The sequence below is a fragment of the Ambystoma mexicanum genome, chromosome 3p (genome assembly GCF_040938575.1).
Source record: "Ambystoma mexicanum isolate Mex_15411 chromosome 3p, UKY_AmexF1_1, whole genome shotgun sequence".
NCBI classification, from domain to species: Eukaryota; Metazoa; Chordata; class Amphibia; order Caudata; family Ambystomatidae; genus Ambystoma; species Ambystoma mexicanum.
Genome location: NC_090925.1, coordinates 1,182,052,023 through 1,182,076,300, shown reverse-complemented (window position 1 = coordinate 1,182,076,300; position 24,278 = coordinate 1,182,052,023). Strand labels below are relative to the sequence as shown.

The 24,278-nt window shown below is 43.4% G+C and overlaps 1 protein-coding gene across 5 annotated transcripts in view; it reads right to left on the bottom strand.

Moving 5' to 3' along the window:
- SLC25A48 (solute carrier family 25 member 48) overlaps positions 1-24,278 on the bottom strand; it is a 317,472-nt gene that overhangs the window by 55,581 nt on the left and 237,613 nt on the right. For 3 of the 5 annotated variants that reach the window (XR_011304518.1, XM_069652592.1, XM_069652596.1), the window contains one exon: positions 5,009-5,938. The exons of the other annotated variants lie outside the window; for them this stretch is intronic. The gene's annotated coding sequence lies outside the window, so the exon portion shown is untranslated. Of the gene's footprint in view, positions 1-5,008; positions 5,939-24,278 lie in introns of those variants that run through there. 5 annotated transcript variants of the gene reach the window in all.

Genomic DNA, 24,278 nt, shown 5'->3' with positions numbered 1-24,278 from the left:
GCAGTGAAAACATTGTTGGGGTAGTTATTGCAGGTTGTGGATATTAGTGGCAGGTTGATCGATTGTGGGAATGCACACAACAACTACTTGAGCAGTAATATGGAGGAGGAATTTGGACTGAACCAGCATCATTAAACAAGCCCATTCACATGCAAGCAGTTGAATTGCTTTGGGGGTACGAAATATAAATGTGGGGTGCTGGAAACATTGTTAGCAGTGGTGATCACATGCAGTGAGCATTATTGGCAGGTTGCATGGCCCCATGATGCAACATCCCACACCACTTCTTGAGCAGAAGCATAGGGGATAAATGTGTGCTAGGCCAGCTCCATTGAACAGACACACTCACACACAACTAATGCAGTTGAATTGCTTTGCTTGGAACAGACAAAAATGTGGGGTATCTGGAAAAACAATGGAGGTTGTGATCACAGGAGGTGAGTATTAATGGTAGGTTGACTGACTGTGTGACACAGTTCACCACACTACCTGCTTGAGCAGCAGGAAGTAGAAGACATTGCACTTGGTTAGCTTGATTGAACGTGGCACACACACTCAAGGAAAGCAGCTGAATTTCATCGTGGGAACCAAAAGAAATGAGAGGCTGGAAAATGTGTTGGTGGTTGTGATCACAGGTAGTGGGCTTAAGTGGCAGGCTGATTGGCTGTGTGATACAACATACTACTTGCATGAGCAGCATCACAAAGGAGGATTTTGAGCTGGACCACTTTGAATGAAAGGGTACACTCTGATGAACTCTCACACAACACAAACCATTGAATTGCTTAGGGAGGAGCAGAAAGAATAAGAGAGGGTGGACACATTTTTGGAGGTTTATTGGCTGTGTCAAACAACACACCTAAGGCTTGAGAGCAGTAGGATTCAAGGGTAACTTATTTTAACACATGTGAACATGAAAACAACTGTTCATCTTTTTTTGTTGAGGTCAGTTTGAGGCACAAATCAACAGCATTTAAGATGTCTTAAAAGCCAATTGCGGGAGTCTGAGTGGAAACATGCTGTGGAAATTTTGGGTGGTTCACTGCATAAATCGTAACTGCTACAATACAGTATTTAAGTGAAACCACTCGAAACCCTCCTCACTCCACACAACATCAACATCCACATCCACCAATACACACATGACACACAGCTGTAGCTCAAGAAATCCTCTATTGAAAAAATCCAAAGGCCCAGGGCCTCCCTCGTATTTGTCCATTCCGGCATGTTCACTGCTTACCTTGAGCTCAACCCCTATCAAAAACGATTTCCTACAGTTAACCAACAACCCAGAAATCCCTGACTACCAGGACTTGTTCTCTGCTATGAACCTTGAGGGCTTCACACCCGACTGGTCACCTGCCAACTCCCTTGTGTTTGTCATTGACAGACAACCCTCTTTCAAGCAGCACATATCAAATAGGCTTGGTGCCACCTTTCTCTCATGTGGAACATCAAATCTTTCATCCCAGAAAACAACTTAAGATCTGTTGTTCTAGCCTCGGTCCACTCCCACCTGAATGTTGGTAATGCCGATCTGGAAGGTCTTCTAGCGACTATCCTGGCACCCTTGAGATGTGCCCTGCATGCTGTAGCCTGACTCATCAAAGGACTCTGCAAATTCAACCACAGAACCCCATCCCTTAGCACACTGCACTGGATCCATCTTCCCATCTTGCTGCATCATCTACAAAGCTGTGACCTTGAATTCTCCAAACTATCTCACTGAGGAACTCAAAATCGTTCGAGGCCTACAATCCAACAGATGTGAAGGAAACGTGAAGTCTAGAACACTGTAGTTCAAGGAAGGAAAGATCAAGAAAACAGGCCTTCACTCTCTATGCCGTGAGGCTCTGAAACTTCCTCCCCACCAAGGATTGGCTTACCCCTAACAACTAGGTCCACACACCCTCCACTCACCACCTAACCTGTTTCTGTGTGATCTGATCCACCACCTCACCCCCGTTTCCTCCCCTGGTTACTTTTAGAAATTGGTATGCCAAATTTCAGCCTTCCCCTCCACCCTTATTAGTTCACTGCTCCCTTGCATCTCTGCTTCCCTCATTTTGGTCCCACTATAACTTGTAAAGTGCTCTGTTGCTTCCTGAAGCTCAAATAAATGCCATACAAATAATACCCTAACAATATTACATAAATAAAGGTTTCCCCAACTTATGTAACCAAGGATTCAATCTGAAATCACAACAGAAGGCATTCCCTAACAATAGAATAACTTCCCAAAAAAGCTGCCTAAATGTTTGGCTCCCAAAGAACGAAACACATTTTCCCAGCTACAAAAGAACGTACATAGAACACACAGTCCCCAGAGGAAAAAAAGGAAAATGCTGGCTAACACCACAAAAATGTCTCTCTTTGTCCAATTGCTGGTGTGGATCAGCCCTGCCATTTCTGGCAGCTAAGCCCAATCCACAAAGTATCAGGAGGTTGCTGGTTCTATATAGGCTTCCGTATTCATTTTCGGCCAAATAACTCACCCAAATCCATCTGAAAATACCCAAACCCAACTACACTATAATGCTCTTACTCAAATCCTTGTGCAATGTATATGGACTTCCCAAAGTCACCCGAACTCATAAGAAAAAACGTGGACATCACAATGCTTCCACGGGCTTTGGATCCAGCAATAGAGCCTACAGTGATTTGCAGGGAGGATTTGGGGAGATTTTCCCATGTTAAACCAGGAGACTGCACATTATTGATTTCGTTACACACTGCTGACAACCTGTTGTGAGTTTTGCAAGACTTCCTTGTGTCTTGTCCTACGGGCTGTTCCATATCAGACCTTACAGCCGGATGAATTGCATTTGGTAAGCAATACTTCATGTGGTAAAACATTCCTTATTACATAGAACCATCTTCCAAACAGAACAGTGATCCACTCATCTTACTAATGTATATGTGTGTCTGCATCACCAGGTTGTTGGCGGTATTCATGATAGCAATGGCCTTCTTTTCAGTTGCACTGTAGTCTATCTCAAACTAAGAACCTCCTCCAATTTTTGTGTGTGTGATGTTTAGCTTCCAAATACTTTCATATGACTTTTGCTTGTAACTCAGACCATCTGTTTTCTAGATCTTCGAGTTTACACATGTGGCAAGGCGATGGATCTAACGCACTTGGTAGGAGACTGATATAGGCGGGCATACAAATGAACATTTCCTTACTTATAAATACTTAACCGGCCTCTTACCTTACTCTGAGCCTCAGAATCTCCCTGGGCGTGACACTGTACGAAAAGGACCGTGTCAAGACAAGCAATACTTAGAAGGATTCTCCAAACCCTACAGGATGAAAAACTAGGGTAGAAGAAAGATATACCACACGGGGAAAGGCAGACAAAAGAATGCTGATGTATGGTTCTTTTACTTGTTGATTTCTCTATACAGATCTTAACTTCGCTTCCACTCCACTAAACCAGCAGTTTTGCATTTTGTTGTCTAAAAAAGGGAAATCACATTACATAATATACACATTAATACTATCCAAAGCGCTGTACTAAAAATAAATATGCATCGTTAAAGCTAAAAAGGGTCCTTCAAAAATATAAAAAAGTCCTTATAATGTGGACTTTGTATAATCAAATTATATACAAAAAATCCTTACTTGGAAGACAGTGTGCCCAGGATTATCTCAAAGTCCTTTGTGATGTCAGCCCTCTGTTCTGATGCTCTTAGGTGGTCCATCAGCAGCAGTGTGTTGTGGAGCCAACATTTCTTGAAAGGCAAGCTGTATATGCAGGGGAAGTGTGGCATTTAGTAGCAGTGTGAAGGGTTCCTTTAAGAGGTCCTGGCATATATGCGGTCCAGTGTTACAGGCAGCAATGGGCAACCCTAGGCAAGTTTTTTTTCCCCTGGTCTGTGTTTGCCAGCTGCAGGTGTCAGGCCCAGCAATATTCACGCGGTGCTCCCCTCCATCTCCTGGGGAGTGTCACATATGTCAGGAGCAGCAGTTGCAATGGAATGAAGTGGCCGTGCTCCCCGTTCCCACGGGGAGTGCCAAACAAGTGAGCAGGGCCTGCAGCGGTCAAGTACAGTCTGGTATCCCTCCTGGCGCATAGCCGTGTGAGGATCAGACTTTTCCCAACTCTCCTAATGGCTCTTGGCTCTCGCCACTTTTTTCAACATCTTAGTTGGTTTGCGCCAGGGATCCTTCACTCTTTCTTCTTTCATTCTTTCCTTTCTCTTATGCTGTTTATTTTCTCTGAAATGTGTTTGCCAAATTGTAGGTGCAGTTTGCTTTGGAGTGAACAAGAGATTTATGACATCATCAACCAAAATATACGGGGTATGACGGGGGACATCGGTCAACTCTTGTTGCAAGTTCATAGTTGTGCATGGTCGCTTTCGTGAAACATATCATACAAGAATATATTTGTTCACTACTACGGGACACAAAAAAATGCTAATATTTTTAAGCCTTTAACACTACAAAAGGGATGGTTAAGCCCTAGACTGCAACCTCACTGCTCCAGGGAAGAAACATAATGCACTGGTGCATTCACGTGTGTAGTGGTACCCAAGACAACAACCATAGAAATCTGAGTCAAACAAATGGGGGCCCTGAACAACTGTCCTCGAAATGTGATTGCAAAGTGTCTCTAAATGTATTCGGAGGGTCACACAGACATGCTAAAAGTCCAAATACAATGGCCCAAAGCTAAATTTAATATATAGCATTGTTTACATTGTGATGCATGATATGGCTCGTCCCGTTCGTAACAAACATTATTATGTGGGAAGACATGAGGTCTATGATGTTTGATGTGCCTTGTTTTCGTTCACTGGCAGTAAGCTCCTGTCACTACAGTGTTATGAATACAGAAAACGCTGTGTGGTCTCATAAAGTCCCACTTGTGTTTCAATGGCACATCTATGACCACTGTGGTCTTCACTCTCAAAACAAATCAAACATACTTAGCTAGGGAACGTGGTCAATAACTGGTAGCAGTTATTAACCAAAAAACACCAAACAAAGGTTCAAACCAAATATTTGAACTCATTATTTTATTTTTAAATGGTGGTAAATCTTTGTGCGCCTCGTGAAGACAACATGTTTGTATTCATCTAAATACACCCGAAAACATGTTGTCAATCCAATATACTTCTTCCACATATCAAAATATTGCACATGATGAATGTCATTTCACCACATTGATCATATAATGTGCACATATTACACATATTAATATTGAGGACATAACTAAGTAGGACGTAAATCCTGATGCTCGAAATTGAAATTGTGTATAGCTGCATTTTTATATATCTCCTGATTTGAATTCTGTCGATAAACTGACAGACATTAGGCATCATAGTTCAAGTTTACCACGTGTTTTAAACAGCTATGTTCTTTACCTTATTTGGATAAATCTATATGATTAATTGTGTTCAGTTCTGTATAGAGTAACAAAACAATTAGGAACGTTCAATTAAAAATAACAAAGCAATATAAATGCTTACTTTCAGCAGTGCATTCAGAACCGAACACAAACAATATATTATTACAGTGTGATAATGCTACTGCTGGCTTTCTTTACAGAAGTGCATAGCCTTCAGAATTTCTGCATGACTGAACATTAACACTTATTTAACATTAAGTTGATTCAATATTTGTGCAACAAATGTGATGATTATTTTCTATTGGTTTTAGGCGTACACATTGTTCAATGCTTTCCATATGTTGCTAGACATTGTTTGTTCATGTTACCTGAGCTTCTAGCATTATTGTAAACAGTAAACACGGTTGTTGTATTGACCATTGAAACACAATGTCTCTGTGCAAAAGCCGCCAAACAGCCTCGATGTCATGGTCTCTGAAATCTTCATTGGTGCAATGAATGATAATGACTGGCGAGGACTCCGTTCTTGTAGCAGCCTGATGTCGCCATGGATGCAGCATGATTGATATTTCAAATGACAGCTAAAGTCAGAACACAATAGGAGAGTGTTACCGAGACTTACAATTGTGTAAGAGAAAAAGAGAAAGATGGATAGAGAGAGAGCGATGAGCATCAAAATGGTGAATGAGACACATGGAGAGAATTTAGAATCACAGAATTATGAGACGCGGAGGTGAGGAAGACACACAGAAAATGACCTAAATGGCACTGCAGATAGGAATTCTTGGTAAAGAAATGTGGGAGAGAGAGTCACAATCTAATATCAAAGGACCGAACTGAGAAAGAGAGGAAGAAAAGAGGTACTCAGGTGAGAGAAACAGGGGCAGCGAGCTAAGAGAAGTTCATACATGGGAGTTTGGAAGGCCATATAGAGGTCAGATGCACAGATATGAGTCTGCGACAGCGACGACAAATCAAACAGCAATTTTATTATTGCTTTTGTGTTTGGCACCTTCTTCCATCTAAGGTACTTCAAAGCACACTCAGGAATCAAGGAAAGGTTAAGGGAGTCACATTGTGGGCCCTTTCTCCCATTTTCCAATTTCTGATAGGTGTTAAGAGAGCTAACAGCATTGCTATAACCTCTCCATGATGTGGTGGTGGCAGAATCTGTGTAGACCATATGCAAGGTTTTGGCTGAGCTAAGCACATGTTGACATTGAGGATGTGTTAATGCTTCTCTTTGCTTCTATGGGCACTGTGCGTGGAAAGTTAGATTGTTAAGTGGTTAGGAAAGGGGCTGTCAAATAAGGACTGGCAGTGTTAGGTGGGTTCGAATATTGTAATGCCTTGTATTATATGTATTTGGTTTTCATAGTGCGTTTGCCAAAGCGCTTAACAGCAATGTCAATGACACACAAGTGTGAGCATCATCTACAATTTATAAAGAAGAAACTGAAATTTGATCGTTTTCAAAATGAGAACGGAAAAGTGGAAGAGATGACAGTGATCTGATAGGAAGTGGGAGTTGGCTCCACCATTTGGTGCAAGTAAGAAAAAGGAATGGAAGCAGTATTGGGAAAATGGGGGTCGAAGGACAGATAGAAAGAAATGAGATTCACATCTCAAAGACTGAGAGGGAGAATAGAAAGAGAAAAGATCTGAGAGATAGGAAGGGGCTAGACTGTCCAGACATTTAAAGATTTCTCATAAACATTGACGAGTAAGCAAGATTAGAAAGGAAACCCATAGAGGGAAGGTAGAGCTGGAAGAATAGAATCCGGAGAAGGAATCCCAAACAAGATGGGGATGCAATAATTATAGCTGGGGCATGTAGCGGCTGGTCAATTTGCTGAAAGACCAAATGGAAGAGGTTAAGAGTAGTCAAGACAAGAGAATACTATAGCAGAAGTTAGCTGTTTGGTAGAATGGAAAGAAAGGAATAGGCTAGCGTTACGAATGTTACAGAGTTGGGAACGCCAGGTGAAGGCAGTAGTCAAAGTATGGGAGGAGAATCAAATCTTACCCCGAGTTTACGTGAAGACTGCAATACCAATAGAGAAGAAGCAGGAGAGAAAATAGAAGGTGGAGGGAGAGGAGCGGGAATAGATAGTGATGGAAAGAAAATGACTTCAATCTTGTTTGGGTTGAGATGGAGACGGATTGAAGACATCCTTGATTGAATATCCAGTAAACGATGGGCGCTGTTGCGCGTGAGAGAAAATGGCGGCTCTCGTGTGAGCTCCGGCTAGACCAGGGCTGCAAAGCCAGAAAAGATCATTTGCAGGCACCGGTTATCCGTGATTTTTGTAGAGGACGGGTAACAATATCTTCAGACTGCCCACACGAAATTTCAGGCTGATCGGTGCAGGGATTCCAGAGATAGAGGCCTGGATGATCCGCGGGCGTCCAAGGAGTTGGCGACCGGCGGGAGGAGAGAGGAGCCCCACCCCGTGGCGGTGGGTGCGACGGCATCGGGCCCTCCTGCCATCCATCCAACGGGAGAAAGCCGCGGCTGCCCCGGACATCGTGGACCACCCGCTAGCCCCCCTGCCGCATACTTCGCCTGGGAGGCCCGGACGGGTGACGGCCGGCTCTGAGATCAGACCGCATTTGAAGAGGTAGGCCTTCCTGCTCCCAGCGTGTAAATCCGCTCACGCCTCACAACCAGTGAGCCACCCAGCTATCCCCTGCGGGCTCGGGGACTGCAGGACAGACAGTTAAAAAAACTCATCCTATTAAGACTTGGAGCTTCGCATATCAGTGGGCCGCGGGGGGCCTCCCTGCACCGCCTGCGCAGGCCTCGATCCCCAGGAGCTGTTGACCATCTGCGAGCCGAAACTAGCGCTCCATTCGTCCATATATGACAGAACCGGGAGAAACGTCTGACCCTTCTAATAAAGCTGCGGTGGGGCACTTATTCCACCGCCGCGGGCACCGGGGTGCCGGTAGAGACGAGATTATATAGCGCAGAGCGAATTGTGGTGGAACGAACACGGTCTTCCCATTGAGCGCCTGGATAACCCACATCTCCCATTCCGGAGACGATGCCCAAGAACTTTGGCCCGAAGAAAGGCAGAGGAACCATCGACAAATACACAAACGTGATGCAGAGGGAAACAGAGCCCGAGACAGTGCCGGAAACGCTGGTGCATGAGAAGCAGGCACCCCCGGCTACAATGATGGACCCCCAGGCCGTCTTTCAGGCGATGCAACAGGGCTTTGCTACACTCACAGACAAGTTAGATGGGATCACGGCAAGTGTAGCCAACATTAAAACACAACTTTACAAGACAACCACTCGCATGACAGAGGAGGAATCTAGGATATCTGGCACTGAGGACTCTTTAGAGGCCCTGAAAACCACGGTATCCACAATGGCTATCGAACTTGGAACGGTGAAGTCCAAATGTGAAGATTTGGAGGCAAGATCCCGGAGAAACAACACCTGCATTATTGGCGTTCCAGAAGGGATCGTGAAAGGATCAATGGAGAAGGCAGTAGAAGACCTCCTCCGCACACTATTGGGTGATCCCGGATGGTCACCGATGTTCATAGTTGAGAGGGCACACAGATCACTGGCCCCAAAACCAAACCCGGGGCATACCCCAGGCCCATCATAGTGCGCATGATGAACTATAGGGATAGAGACCTGATCCTTAAAACCGCCAGAGAAAAACAGGAGCTCAAATGGGAAGCAAATGTTATCCGCATCTTTCCAGACTTTACCCTGGCGGTCCAACAGGAAAGGAAGCTATTTACAGGAGTCAAGAAAATGCTACGCGAACGGCAAGTTCAATACGCAATGCTCTACACCGCCAGGCTCAGAATCCAGCATCAAAACAAGTCATATTTTTTTACATTTCCCGAAGAAGCGGCGAACTTTATAGAAACGCATATTCCTCCAATCATGGGACAGACTTAAAGTGTGGGCGATTTGAACAAGACTGAGACCTAAATATTCTCACCCCGTTCTTGAAGTGAAAAGGAACAGCAACGCCAGAGGCTTCCACCCTGGAGGCCCGCATATGGGATGCTAAAGTAGAATGTACAAGTTTAATCTGCTATGGAAACAATGTCCCAGAAGTCATTAGGATGTGCGAGAGCAACGTGCGTAAACCGGGCACGATACCTACAAGTAAAGCTGGCTTGGGCTCTGGAGATGCCGCAACCCCCCCTGTAGCAGGTGCTTGAAATGTTGTTGGGTGGGGAGGGATGGATATCTAATGGCACAGTTGAAGTTTGGGGAACTGTGAGGGTGGGGGGAGGCCCTTACACGGGAGTTACAGGGTTTTGTTATAAAAGAAAAAGCACACAGATATCAGACATGTCGACATTCCATCTCACAATGGCAGATTATAAGGGGCCACATGGCTGTGAACACCCCATTGACAATGGCTAGTTTAGACAATAATATGCTTAGCTGGAATGTAAGGGGTCTGGGATCTAGGATTAAGAAGAGGAAGATCCTGGCCTACCTCAATAGGAAACGCACTCTGGTCCGCGACAAGGAGGGCAACTGAGCCGAATTGGGGCTCACATCAGTATTTCACGACATACTCCAGCTGGGCAAGAGGGGTAGCAATTCTGATTCACAAAACACTGCCCTTTGAATGTATTGATGTTGAGTGTGACCCGGGGGGAGATATGTCATGCTTCACAGCAACCTATATGATAAAGAATTTGTCTTTCTGAACTTGTATGGTCCGAACATTGACCAACCAGACTTCTATGCCTCAGTGTTTGAAAAATTGGCAAGATACCCGACAGCCCGTGTGATATGTGGCGGACACTTTAACACAATATTAGATGTACATCTTGATCGCACATCTACGCAAGTTAGAACACTGACTAAAGCAGCGCAAGCAATACACCTACATATGGCTGATCTACAACTAAAAGACGCCTGGAGGACATCGAATCCTATCAGTAGGGAATACACCTATTACTCCACAGTCCATGACATGCACTCCAGGATAGATTTATGGCTAATAGATGGAGACAGCATGGCATGGGTCACAGACTCCCATATACACCCAAGAACGTACTCAGACCACTCACCGATACAGCTGACACTAAGAATCCCTGGTCAGGTCATCTCCAGACCACCTTGGAGATTTAAGCCTGCAGCCTTGAAAGACCTGGTTTATAACAACTCAATGAAACAATATATACAGGACTACTTTGATAACAATGAACACTCTGTCTCGACCCAGTCTATACTATGGCAGGCGTTCAAAGTCTGCATCAGAGGTCACTCAATATCCGTGGAGGGCGGAATCCTCAAAGACATTAGGAATAGGTTAATTAGACTAGAATCTCAAATATCGTCCCTGCAATCACAGTCCGCATCCTCCCCGTCACCTCAGCTCAGCTCTGAATTAAAGACCAAATTAGACGAATACACCAAGACCGCAGAACAAGAGGTCAGATACTTTGATTGACCAGCTGCAGCCCGTAGATATGGGGAAGGGGAACACCCGGGGAAATTATTAGCAAGAACAGTACGTGTAGAGAATGGCCCCACAACCATACCCTGCATACAGATGGCTGATGGCACGGTATCCACCGACCAAGACAAACTGAAGGAGACCTTCTATGCTTATTATAAGGACCTATACTCCCCGCAAAGCACTGTAACAGATGCCGAGATTGAGAGCTACCTGGGCCAGATACCCACAACCCTTTTAGCGGATACCACTAGGGAATCACTTGAGCTACCCATCACTGAACCTGAAATACTTGATGCAATGAAAGCTCTCCCCAACGGGAAAGCGCCGGGTTCAGACGAGCTAAGTGCTGAGTTCTATAAAGAGTTTAGTAGTGAACTGGTTCCCAGGCTCCACGCTGTATGGATGGAGGCACTGGACACAGGAGAACTCCCCGAAACCACCAGGGAAGCTATAATTACACTCCTGCTGAAATCAGGGAAGCCCCCTGGGGACTGCGGGTTATACCGACCTTTATCCCTAATAAACACCGATGCCAAGATCCTGGCCAAAATAATAGCAACTAGGCTTACACCACTGATGCCATATATGATGCATGAAGATCAGGCTGGGTTTATATTGGGCAGATCTACGGCAACGAATATAAGGAGATGCCACCAAATCATTGCCATGATACCCCCAGAAACCCAAGGAATAGCGGTCTCCTTAGATATGCAAAAAGCATTCGACACTGTCTCATGGCCATTCCTGTTCGGGGTGTTATGAAACTATGGATTTGGCCCAAACTTCATAAAGTGGATCCAAATTCTTCACACGCTGCCATACGCTAAGATCAGAATTAATGGGTCTTTCACGGACATACTTGAACTACTGGTGGGCACCAGGCAGGGCTGCCCACTCTCCCCGCTACTCTTCGCCCTGGTTATTGAACCCCTTGCGGACATACTCAGATTCCGTTATAGCACATTCGGGATATGGCTTGAAGGTAAACCACATATTATAATGCTTTATGCAGATGATATTTTATTGTACCTGAAGAACCCAGACCGCACATTGGGCAAGGTGCTGGCTGCAGTGAAAGAGTTTGGCGAATATTCAGGTCTTCGCCTTAATCCCAATAAGTCGGAGATATTCCCGCTCACAGATGCCACCATGCAGCCCCAAAACCTCCACGGTCTCATATGGAGCCCATCACACATTGTTTACCTAGGTGCTGCTGTCGCCAGATCCACTCAACTGTCCCGAACACTGAACTACAGCTCACTGGCAGATGCACTTTGCACCAAAATAAAGCGCTGGAATGCCCTTCCTATATCAATGATGGGGAGGATAGCATTAATTAAAATGATCATTCTGCCTAAGCTTTTCTATCTGTTCAGTACAGTACCGATGTGGCCGGGTCACGCACTATTCTCCAGAATTAATAGTGCTTGTATAGCGTTTGTATGGGGAGGCCACTCGAGGCTGAGCTGGAGGGTGCTAACAGATACGTATCCCAGAGGCGGCCTAATGGCACGCGACGTGGAATTGTATTACCTGGCAGCGCAGGCACAATATCCTGCCGCCTGGGCTACATGCTTCCTCAACCCTGGCCCCCCACCCCCTACTGAGAGGGAACAGGAGGCGATACTAGCCCTACAGAAAATCACTAGGCCCACCCTAAACGATATAACACTATACATCCATCCAATGTCACAATCACTGCATGGGCCAAAATAAATTATTTGTTTGGAGCCAGCAAACTATACCACCCGAGCATGCCAATATGGGGCGACCCCCACACACACTTCCCGATAGACAGTGCGGTGGCAATACACTGGACTGCCAGAGGCATCACACAATGGGGACAGATGTTTCGGGATAAACACTTTTTGAAGTGGGATGAGAATAAAGACACGGTAGGAAACACAAACACACACAGACAGCAGTTCGACAAGGTTGCAGCAACCACACAACGGATTTACCTATCATTCCCGAATGAACCCGAAGTAAACATGCGTCTTGGTTAAATATTCACGGGGGGGACTCAGAAGGTCACGGCCTCCACTCTCTACAAAACTATAATGCAAACACGCCTGAAACCACCACACGCTGCAAAGGCCGGTTGGGAGCGGGATCTGGACCAGCCGATAGAAGAACAGGATTGGTCCCCGATCTGTGCACTGACTAAGCAGATATCATGCAACTCTAGATTCAAATTGATCCACTATAAAATTATCCATAGAACCCACAACACGCCAGTGAAACTCAAGCGTCTATACCCTGCTCTCTCTGGCAATTGCCCAAGATGTAATTCTGAAAATGCTAACATATACCATATGCTGTGGGACTGTGTAGAACTGAGTCAATACTGGGCCGGGGTCTGTGGAGCTCTAGATGAGATAGACTCAGTAATGACCCCCTCTAAACCCAGGAATATATGGGCGCGGTACAAGCAATATCTGGCAGATTTACCTGCCCCTGTTGACGTAAATGTAATGTACAATCGGCCAATACATGTATTTTGTTCACCGAAATTGAATGTCGCAAATGTAACTGCTTAATCTGTGTGCACAGTTAAATAAAGTTGTAAAAAAAAAAGAATATCCAGTAAACAATCAGAAAGTGTCAAAAGAAGAGAAACGGTGAGAGAAGAAAAGGAGAGTCATCTGATTTGAGTGTTATCTGCATAGAAGTGATGAGAGAAACCAAATGAAACAAAGATAGAAGAAAGTGGGATGGTATAGAGTGAGAAAAGAAGGGGGGCAAGAACAGAACCCCAGGGTACACCGAATAGTGGAGAAACTAGTGCCAGCCCAGCTAGCTGAATAAGAGTGATTTGAGAGGTAGGAATAAAACCATTTAAAGACTTTCTCCGGAAAAGCCAAGTGAAAAAGGCTGGATAGAAGAACAGAGTTGTCAACAGTGTCAAGCGCTTCTAACAGATCAAGGCAAACAAGAAGCAAGAATTGCATTTAACAGGCAGACAGGAGAGAGTTAGTAACATATACAAGTACAGTGTCAGTTGAGTGATGAGGTTGGATGCCAGATTGATGGGGCGCCAATAGAGAAAAGTGATTAGGGTGGGCAGACACTTGTACATGAACAATACATTGCAAGAGTTTAGAGATAAATACATGAGAAGAGAAGAGAAGGATCAGGGGACAGTATTTTAAGGATCTTGAGAATAGTAGCATGTTTGGATTTGGCAAAAAAGGTAGCAGAGGATGAGGAGTTAGAAAGTGTACACAAAGGTGTGGGAGACCTTTTACTGAGAAATAAATGGTTCAAATGCCCTGCTCTATGGAATTTCTCCCTCTCAGTAGGGTCTACAACAACGTTTGCTCACTGCACCCTTCACAGAGGAAAAATATTCATTGCACATCAGTCTGGTCCCACCCACAAATGCAGTCAAGCACCGAAATGCTAGGTAATTCTCTTCTGTACAAGAGTACCATCGGCAACCCCAGACATGTGTTTCGGCCTTGTTGTGCTTCCCCAGTGAGGTCAGGCTTGGCCTCTCCAAGGCACAGTGAGCAAGGGTTCCACGTCTGGATTACCCTGTGTTATCTAGGGTGAAACTCCAAATTTAACAAATTAAACAAAGGTGTGGGAGCCCATCTACTGCAAACTTTAGTGGTGTAATAGTTGGCAAAAATTGAGGTAGTAAAACAAGACAAGAAAGAGAGACTGGGGAAGGGGAGAAAGAATATTGTTACACACCTAAACAAGACAATGAGGATTAGGGGAAAGGATAAGACGAAATTTGGCATAGTTTTGCCATTTAGCAGTTAGAAGTGATGAATCATAAGAAGAGTGAAGAAATTACCATATGTCAAGGACCTGGATAGACTTTGTTGTCGCGTAGCATTGTTCTACTTGTCAGAATGATTGATGAGAAAATTTGAGGGCCAGAGTGATCCCTGGTTGGGGAAGGAAGTTAATGAGAGCAGAAAGTGATCTACATAGGGGCAGCCAGAACAAAGGAAGTCAAAGGACTACTAGAGAAGATCAAGTTATGGGAAGAGCCGGAAGAATGAGATGGGGCAGTAGGGATCAGAGCAAGGCAATACGAATGAAGCATGAAAAGAAATTAAATGGGGTTGTGTGTATTGGAAAGATGGAGATTGTAGTCTCCAATAAGAATGAGAGGAGAATTTGTAGGATATATTACTGAGAGTAGGGAACAAGATCATCACAGAAGAAGTGAACTAGGCTAGGGAGTCAGTAAATAGTAAGTCCAGAGAGTAGAGTCACCAAACATCAGAATAGTCCTATTAAAAAAGAAGATTGTGGCAAAGAAGCTAAATAGTGGGACCAAGATGATTGATAGAGAATACCCACCTTCCGTCCTTTGCACCAAGATGGGGAAAATAAGCTGAGAGAAGTAGGTACAGCAGGAACTGTGCAGCGAGCAGAAGACAGCCAAGTTATTGTTAGACAGAGACCTTGCAATTTGATGCAAAGAAATATAACAATAATGTAATGGTTCTTGTTACAAATGTAACGTGCATGTCAAAGATCATTGGAGATCAGAGTAAGGAAAGAGGAAGAATGGATAGCAGAACAGATCATTTTTTGAGTTAGAGGAAATAATGCATTTGGGGAGATAGTGTGAAGAATAATGGACTGGGATATAGGAAGGCATGTTAGAAGGGTGGAAAGACAGAAGAGGATAGAAAATATAGTCAACGGTAACAAGAGAGGGGAAACAAACACTTAGTTGGAAGTAATTCAGGATGACTGTTCTAACTGGTATGGGCAAATTGTCTTACATGAACAAAAGAGAATCTGGGAGCATGGACTGGGGACTGTAGTTGTTGATGACTGGGGGAAGTGGTCAAGTGGCAGTGAAAAGGAAAGAGAGTAAAGAAAATGTATAGTGATGGAAAAGGAAGATACATAAGACAGGTAACATAGTAGTACAATTCAGCAGAGCAAGAAGTCACTCGAATATCACTTCTGCCAACGCCTTTTTGAACTGACCTTTATTTTATTCTGTTGCTTTTGGTAACCCTTTGACAAATGGAACAAAAACATAGATACTATAGGAAACGTTTCCTCCATGTATATTTATCTTTTAGATCCTGATCCACAAATACTATCAGAGAAGCAATTGACATGAGACATATGAGATGTGTTAATGCTCATCTTTACTGGAGCAACAATGATGTTTGTAGCAAGGGCAGCCTAGGAAAAGAGGGGTTGGGGTAGTTCAGTATACAATCATAAAACAAAGCAAGAACTTCCCTGATTCACTGTATCATAGTTAATTGAAAGCAAATTCTGAGGGTACCAGAATTCACATCCTTGAATACAAAATCAGACAGAGTATCATTTATCTGAGGAACATCCAGTCTTGAATGGCTGTGAGGCTGTGATAGTTGAGGGTCATTCTGCATCTTGGGGCCGAGTAAAGCTTGTTTGTGAATCTTCTGCATAAAGGTGAACTATGTCAGTGAATGATTGCATCGGGTCAATGTGAGGCTTCATGTATGCCTTTAATAGCTGAGGTGATAGCGCAGAGAGCCTTGAACATCTCGTCTATCCTGGATGAACCGATGAGCTTTGATGTTGGCTAGTCTGAATCATGTGGACCGCTCATGGAGGTATGATTCCAACCATGCACCATAATGAAAATGCATGAGAAGGATGATGTGCTCTAACATGTCACAAACTGTCAACAAGTCTAGCAAGATTAGCACCATAGGTTTGTAAAAATTGATGGAAATGAGAATTTTTCCTCCTACAGAGAAGTGCCAATTCAGATCCAGTCTACGTTTTATTCACTGCCTGATTGTTGTAAGCAAGGCTATAGCTTTCACTCTACTTTGACAGTTGGTTGGTGACCATGTCTCCAGTGTTAGAAATAGGAGCAAGAGAAAATCCAGGCTAGAGATTGGAGGTGAATAGGTAAAAGACACATCCTCACAAACATGCATTCAATGCACCTCCTTAATTCACACACCTTACTGGTTATCTAAGTGCCAAGGACGAGACTGCTCATCCTAGGTGCATGGGGAATACCATTAGGAACATTGTTCCTGGCAGTTAAGTGAGATGGTAGCGATATTTTACAAGGGGAGCAGTCACCAATCTGGAGAAATTAAAGTTCCTTTCATTGATTTATGTCTGATGTGGTGTCAAATAATACATGCTTCTCCAAATCAAAATATCTGGAAACTGATTTGTTGAAGATTAACAGACCAACTTTTCTTCAGAAGAAGCCAAATCAAATATTCCAAATTTGATTAACATGCTAGAACCTCATCAACAATGTTCAGTTTTGGAGTAATTGATGGACCATGTACTGGATATGAGTTGACATCAGAGGTGGTAATATGTGATCCCTCACAATCATACCTAACTTGACATTAGCACCTGTGCAGAAGGTTACGGCTAATCAGGACCATTGGCATGCGTTTTAAATCACACATCAGGTCACCTTTCCCTGAGGTCATGGCACTGCACCTCAGCACCCTTCTACGCCCCCATCCTCTGCCTGTACTGTCCCAATTAGCACATTACGGATCAGCAGCTGGGTGCTAATAGAAGTAATACCCACAGTGGTGGGCTGAATCCGCCGTTAATGGCACAGACTGATCAGGCCCCGCATCATGAGTGTATGCTAAAATAGGATATTTCCTGCACAGTAACGCCCACTCTCACGCAGCTGGATGATTCTCTGTGCCTGCTGCATGATGATAGTTTGTTCCATTCATATATGTAAGATGTTTTAGAGGAAAGGATGTAACCCAAGCTACTATATAAAACAGACTTGCCTAATTAGCACTGTATTAAACCATTACCTGAGACTGCTACTGTGCGCTCCAAAGGAAAGCTTCCTGATTTCAATCATTATGTTTCCTGCTAAATATAAATTCCCACATTCAACATTGCGGCTCCTACTGTGTAAAGGGAATCAATTTCAGCATGTAATTAATGTTCCTACTAAGGAAGAATTCACTTAATTTCAGCTTTCAGTATTAGTTCCTGAGCTGAGACCTTTTCTGCCTTTTTTCAACTTCTTCCGTACTATACTCATCATCGACAATTCAAGTTTCCACCAACACAAGGTAAACCCATTGCAATGACACAAGACCTGTTGTCTTGGTGAGTGAACTTTGGTCCATTTATGTTGTTCCATTATTGATAGACCTTAACAAAATCTTACACCATCACAATACTCTCTCCATGCTGTTGTACTACACATAATCTCTGCTGCCCGTATGCAAGAGTTTGGCTATGCCAAGTCCATGGTGGTATATGAGGATGATTTAATGCTTATCAATACTTCTATGGGCTTCATGCATGCAAAGTTAGGTTGTGAAGTGACGAGGATTCAGGCTATCACTACTGGTCTTCATTCGGAATGAAGACCAGTAGTGATAGCGCAGTGCGAATACTGCCTCTGCCAACGCCTTTTTGAAATGGCCTTTTGATTTCTATTTTATTTTGTTTACCAGCTGACGACTACAAGAAATACACAAATACTGTAGGACGTTTGGGTTTCAAGGTTACATATGCTTTAGTTCCCATTCAACAAACAGCTCCAGGAGATCACCTCATATGTGACATATTAGATGTGTAACTACTCATCTCCACTGTGGAAGTAATGACTCTTTCACCTCGGCAGAGTGAAGGCCTGGCGTCTCCTGTTTAGCAACGCAGGTTTGAAGCGCATTCTGGTTCCCATTCCACAAACATTCATACATTTTAATTGATACAGATTTGGGGTACAATGCTGTTTTATTTCTGTTTTATTTCTTTTATTTTGATGATTTTGGATGCCTTTTTCATACTTGGGAGCACCAAGCTAACATATGCAATGGCCGCCCAGATTGCCCAAATCATACTGGTCTTCCAGAGGAAACCCTGGCATGTGACTACTCTTCCTCAACCCGAGTAATGCACTCTACATATGGATTAAATACAAAGACAATGCTCTCTGCCCACCTCCTGGCAGGCACCATGTCTTGAATGATTGATAAATGATTGGATGAGTGGCTGTCACAAGGTTCAGTAATATCATTGGCAGTGCAAAGGGGGTGGGGGGTTCCCGGGGTGCAAGTGATGGCAATCTCATACTTGAAGTGTTGCAAAGGTACAGAAGCAGTTAATGTGGAAGCCTTTAGTTAGAACGCCCCAGGGGAAAGCATTGAAGGGCTCATCACCAAGTCACCTTGATTGCCCTTGACAACCCCTAAACATATAGAGACAGTAGACCGTGCACTCAGAGGTAGGGGTGGGTTGGTGTCCGTGAGTTAATGCAGTTTCAACTCAAAGGACTTTTAAAGAAGCTAGGTGATGTTGTGCACATCATAAGGTATGTACAGCAGCACTGCCCCAAGACAATTGACGAAGACAACTTGATTCTCTGACTATCCTGTACCTGCAGCACTGGCAGCATGAATTCCAAACAAGTATCCACAAAACATACTGTAGGTTTGCATAATTCCTGGGCCGCTGTGATTTTTCTCTATATGTTTGCACTCAGTCAGGTGTGAAGGAGGGGGGTAGGGAGGACAGTGAGGTGAGGGCAGCCTCGGCTGAATCACTTATACTCAGACAAAGGTGTTGGGTGGGGTTTGACAAAAAGTGGTGATTGTTTCTGTGTACATGCTCATGATGTGCGTCCTGTATTTAGCATATACCAATATGCCCCATTCAGTAAAACACATCCAATCCTCTAATGGTAAAAGCACAAATGCAGCTGCAAGCGTCTGCATCCGAGGAAAACATGACATCAATGCACTAATAACGCTGATGATACTGTGCTCAACACCCCTACTGCTAGAGCCCAGCAGGTCTTAATACATTTGCTAGTTTTATGTTATGCGTTAGATCTGCAGGTGAATTGTAAAACAACAGTGGCCATGGTGTGCTGTGGAAGAAGAAGAAAGCTCACATGTGCTACCATGTGGTGTGCAGCAAAAGTGATCACCAGGGTTCATTATTTTGATTTGATTTATTAAACGGCATAAGCAGCAACCACGCAAAATTCTAATAACTATTTACAAAGCTCGAACCTTGGTGGCAGTGAACTATGGAGCCTCAAATTGGGGCTTTTTGGAGCTAAATGGAATTCAAAAACAAGAAAATCTGTTCTTGAAAAGGCCTTTTGCCCTTCGCAGTTCAGCCCCACATTTTACTACCCATAAAGAAATTGGCCTAAGTTTCACTGAGGACGAAATGGCTCTTGAACCCACTCTTTTGTGGCTTTGAGTTTGTGCTAATCCGCAGTCGACATTGATGCAACGCATTATGACAGATCTGTTGGCCAAACAGGGTGAGGAGGGTATTGAGTGGGTCACCATCATCCAAAAAATGTTGGGGAACATTAATGCCATCCACTACTACGAGAATCCAGCATCTATGAATAGCAAGATAGGAAATGAACTCGAAAAAAGGTTTAAGGGATGGGTAACAGAGGCCAGAGAGTCTCGGGAGATTGCAAAACCGGCAAATAGACACTTTATGATTCTTGCCAGAGAGGAAATTAAAGAATACCTGCCATGGACTAATAGCACTTTTTAAAGGACCCCACTAACAAGAGCCTGTTAAGTGTGTTTGCTGTTAGGAGACATTCTTAGTAAAAAGACAGGATGCTATATTGAGGTAAGATATACGATGTGCCATGTTGGCCTAGAAGATATGGCACACTTTTTCTTCTTTTGTCCTAGATATGAACAATGGAGGAAAGAGCTATTGGTTCCACTACTGAAAGGAAAAAGATATGTACAGTATCACCCAGACGTGTTCTTGCTGAATGTAACAACCCCATTCATGGCTTGGTCAGTTTCCTTGTATATAAGATGAGCCTGGAAAATATGGGAAGAACAAGGAACTTAGGGGTTAATTCATTTGTGTCTGGTTCATTTTAAAAAGGGCCTCAAGTTCTTTTTTTCTCCTACCAACTGCACTAGTGACCACACAATCCTAATTGTATTTAGTTGCTTATATTAAGATACGTTTTTAGTCTAGGAAGTGTTGTGTTATTATTATCTCTTACTTTGAATGAATTTGGATTAAGTATGACATAATTGAATAATATCCAATATTCTTATCCTGCTTGTGTCTATTTCAAATTATATTGTCATTTAAAGATATACATATGTTTGTTAATAATTTGTATGCGACTGAATTTATGTACTCTTTTATGGATATTATTATCTGAAATAAACTATTTTACTACTACTACTGATAACAATAGGTACAGTACCATCAAACAAGTAACATAAAATGGCAAACACCTTCACCAGTGTTCTGAGCCCATAATACATGTATTTTACATAAAAACGCATAAAAAAAAATAGGAATTAAACAAAACAAAGAAACAATGTTCTAAAATTACAATGGTGGACCAGATCAAAACCTGGCACCCACATGATTTGGTCACTTAGTTGATGAGGTGTTCTTCAAGTGGTGAGGTGCAGACTAGCTTTGAACCCTGGCCCCCACCCTATGAAGAGAAGAACATGGAAGCACTTTGGAAAACCTGAGGATCTTTCCCTCCTTACTCCCAGGGGATCTTCTAAACAGGTGGCCAGGGGAGGCCCATCACTTTTGGATCCTGACCCTGGGGGTTAACGAGCGAGGGAGGATCACCTGGGTGGAGGGTCCTTTGGGATTGGGGAGGGATTGCCCATAGGTGAGACATGGTACGCTCTTAATCCAATAACCCCCTACCCGACATTCCCTCCTATTACATGACTGCAGACTGTATGCTTTTCTCTTTGACAAAACTTCCTTGCTCTCCTAAAACACGGCGAAAACCAACACAGGGGCTTTTTTCATTTCTATCAATGTTCCATTAACACAGACAGGCAAAGTCAGGCACTGAATACGGAACTAACACAGTTGAGGACTGTTATGTGGGATGTATTTATCCACGCATCCAAGCCCTACCTCAAAACTGTGCAGTACTGACATGGAAAACATCATGATGGCCAGAGCTTCCCAGAAAATGCACAGGGAAATGCATGAAGAATAGGCTGCCACTCATTTTTGCCGATGTTATGGGCACAGAAGGACACTGCCTAAAACCACCAGTGGACTACCCACACAGTAGTCTGAAACCATTGGGAATGGCAATGCTGATTGGCAAAAGCAAACCCATAACTGTTGGGAATTCATTTTCTTAAATCCCAAAAAGGGGTGCAGTACCAGTACTCACCACTATCCAAAAGCCGGCGTTTTAAAACCACCAGATTTTGTAGAAAACTGAATAAATGAACCCAAAACATGCCAAAGAAAGACATTTTAAGAGGTGGATCCAATGTAAAGTTATATTCTGAAGTGACTTGAAGGTTTATAACAAGACTGGCTGAGCTGTGGATTTCAGCAGTTTAAGTAAATTTGGACTGAAAGACACTACAAATCTAAATGTTTAAAAGAAATGAGTGACCTACTTTGAGTGTCACATAGGTTGCAATTGTTTAAATGTCATAGTTTTAAACTTAGAATCAGCATCCTAGCTGCATATGTAAAAAAATGTCTTGACTTAAACTGGGTAACAAAAAGTGACATTTTATCTGAAACCTGGCTTAAGGAACTGAATTCTGCCTGGCAACTACCCCCCATCAGGAGTGAAACTTGAGTCACAGCTGTGTTCCCAGGCCTATCTGCCTTTTGCTGGCCACACTAAGGATATGCCATCTCTCTGATAATTGAATTAAGGGGAGCCCCCACAGAATACAGGAGCTCTGAACAAAGCCCTGTCCTTACCCAGGCAGATGGTTTATTGCAGATGTCATAAATGTAGCTTCCTCCTGGAAGGACAAAGGAGGGGCACTGCCTGTGAGAGCAAGCTGGCTTGGCAGAACTGGAAAAACCAGAAATTCAACCTTGTGCTGGGGGAAAACCACACCCCTTTGGGGCCAGAACATAACTCTAAAAAGATGAATAACTCATAGTACGGACTTGTGAAAATTATTTAAATGACACCATAATTCTTGTGATTTTTCTGCGCACATTTTAAGAGGTTTTTAGAACCGGTGGCATGTTCAGGGGGGTTTTAGCGGAAAAGAGGATATTACTCAAAATGTGTGCATGTGAAAAATCTGACACTTCATCAACTAATGTCCATACTCCTTGCGCACATGTGTGTAAATTTGGGTTAATGTCCGATATTGCAAACCAGTTAAAAAGTGCAAAATATTGCCATTTCTGAATGCAAGCCCCCAGGAAGAGCAGAGTTGGAACAGGGGATACCTCCTGTGATATGTGATGGGTGCATGTAATTTCAAACCACTGTGTAGCTATGAAATATGTATTTGGTTCAAATCTAGATTTGTGTGCAAGTTGACAGGAGGAGTGGACTTTCTGCAGGCTGTAAAATGACATCACTCTGACACAACTTAGCTCCCCCAATCAGGGGAGAAATGAAAGCTTGGCCAATGATAAGTGGAGAGGGGTAGAGCCTAGTGATGCTGCTCACACACACCCATTTTAAAAACACATAAAAGCAGAGAGACAGGACAGATAGGGACCTTCAAATCCATTTGCAGCTGGAAGCTCTGCCGGGAAAATCCATACTTTACCTCCATCAACCTTCAGAGACCCAGACCAGACCAGCAGAGAAGAGCTGACCTGTTAGCAGAACCAGAGAGAGCTGACCCAGATCACTGTGAAGTGCAGAGACCAGAGTCCAGTCTAAAACCTGACCAGATCCGTGGCGAGGCCCATTTCACTCAAGAATATAGTGTGAGTACCTAGAAAACTGTGCAGAACCAATCTCTTAGTTAAAATAATATAATTCAATCCTATTTTAATCTAAGTAGAACTGTCTCCTAACTGTCACCTGTCATTTGTAAAGCTGTCACTTGTCATTTTCTAGCTGCAAGCTGCACTTGTCTTTTTGAACTTTAAAATTTCAAATCTGAAAAACGACCTTTATTTAATCGCTCATATCTCCGTGACCTATAGTTTTGCCGTAATCGTGAAAAACGCACTCGCGAATTTTGCCGCGATTTGCAAATTTCTCCACGTGTGAAAACAGAAGCTTCTTGCTTTCATTTGCCAAAAATTCGTTTAACCTACCAATTACTCCTAGATCCTTGCTAAAGTGAGCCTGGACTAATATTAACTTGATTTCACTCCCCCTGAACCTCCTAGAGGGAATTAAAAGCATTTTAGCATATTTTTTTCTACATTGCCAGCACATTTAAAAGCATTTGGGCCTGTGTTTTCAACTTCTGTAGTCTAAGTTGCTGGGTGAACTGAATTACATTTGAATTGCATTTCTGAGAATTGTGTGCCTTCCTTCCATTTCCCTGCATTGCATAAAAGGGGGGGTGAATTGTCCAAGAAAGTGATTACATTGTCTTTGCTGAAATCCTATCAAGTTATTTTCTTTACTGCATTTCATTCCACATTGCATCCATTTGAAACCATAAAAGTATTGTTGCTATCTTATCCATTTCATGTCAACTCCTTAGTGATTATAAAGAAGTGTGCTAGTGCCAGATTCTCCGTTGTTAATCTTTATCAT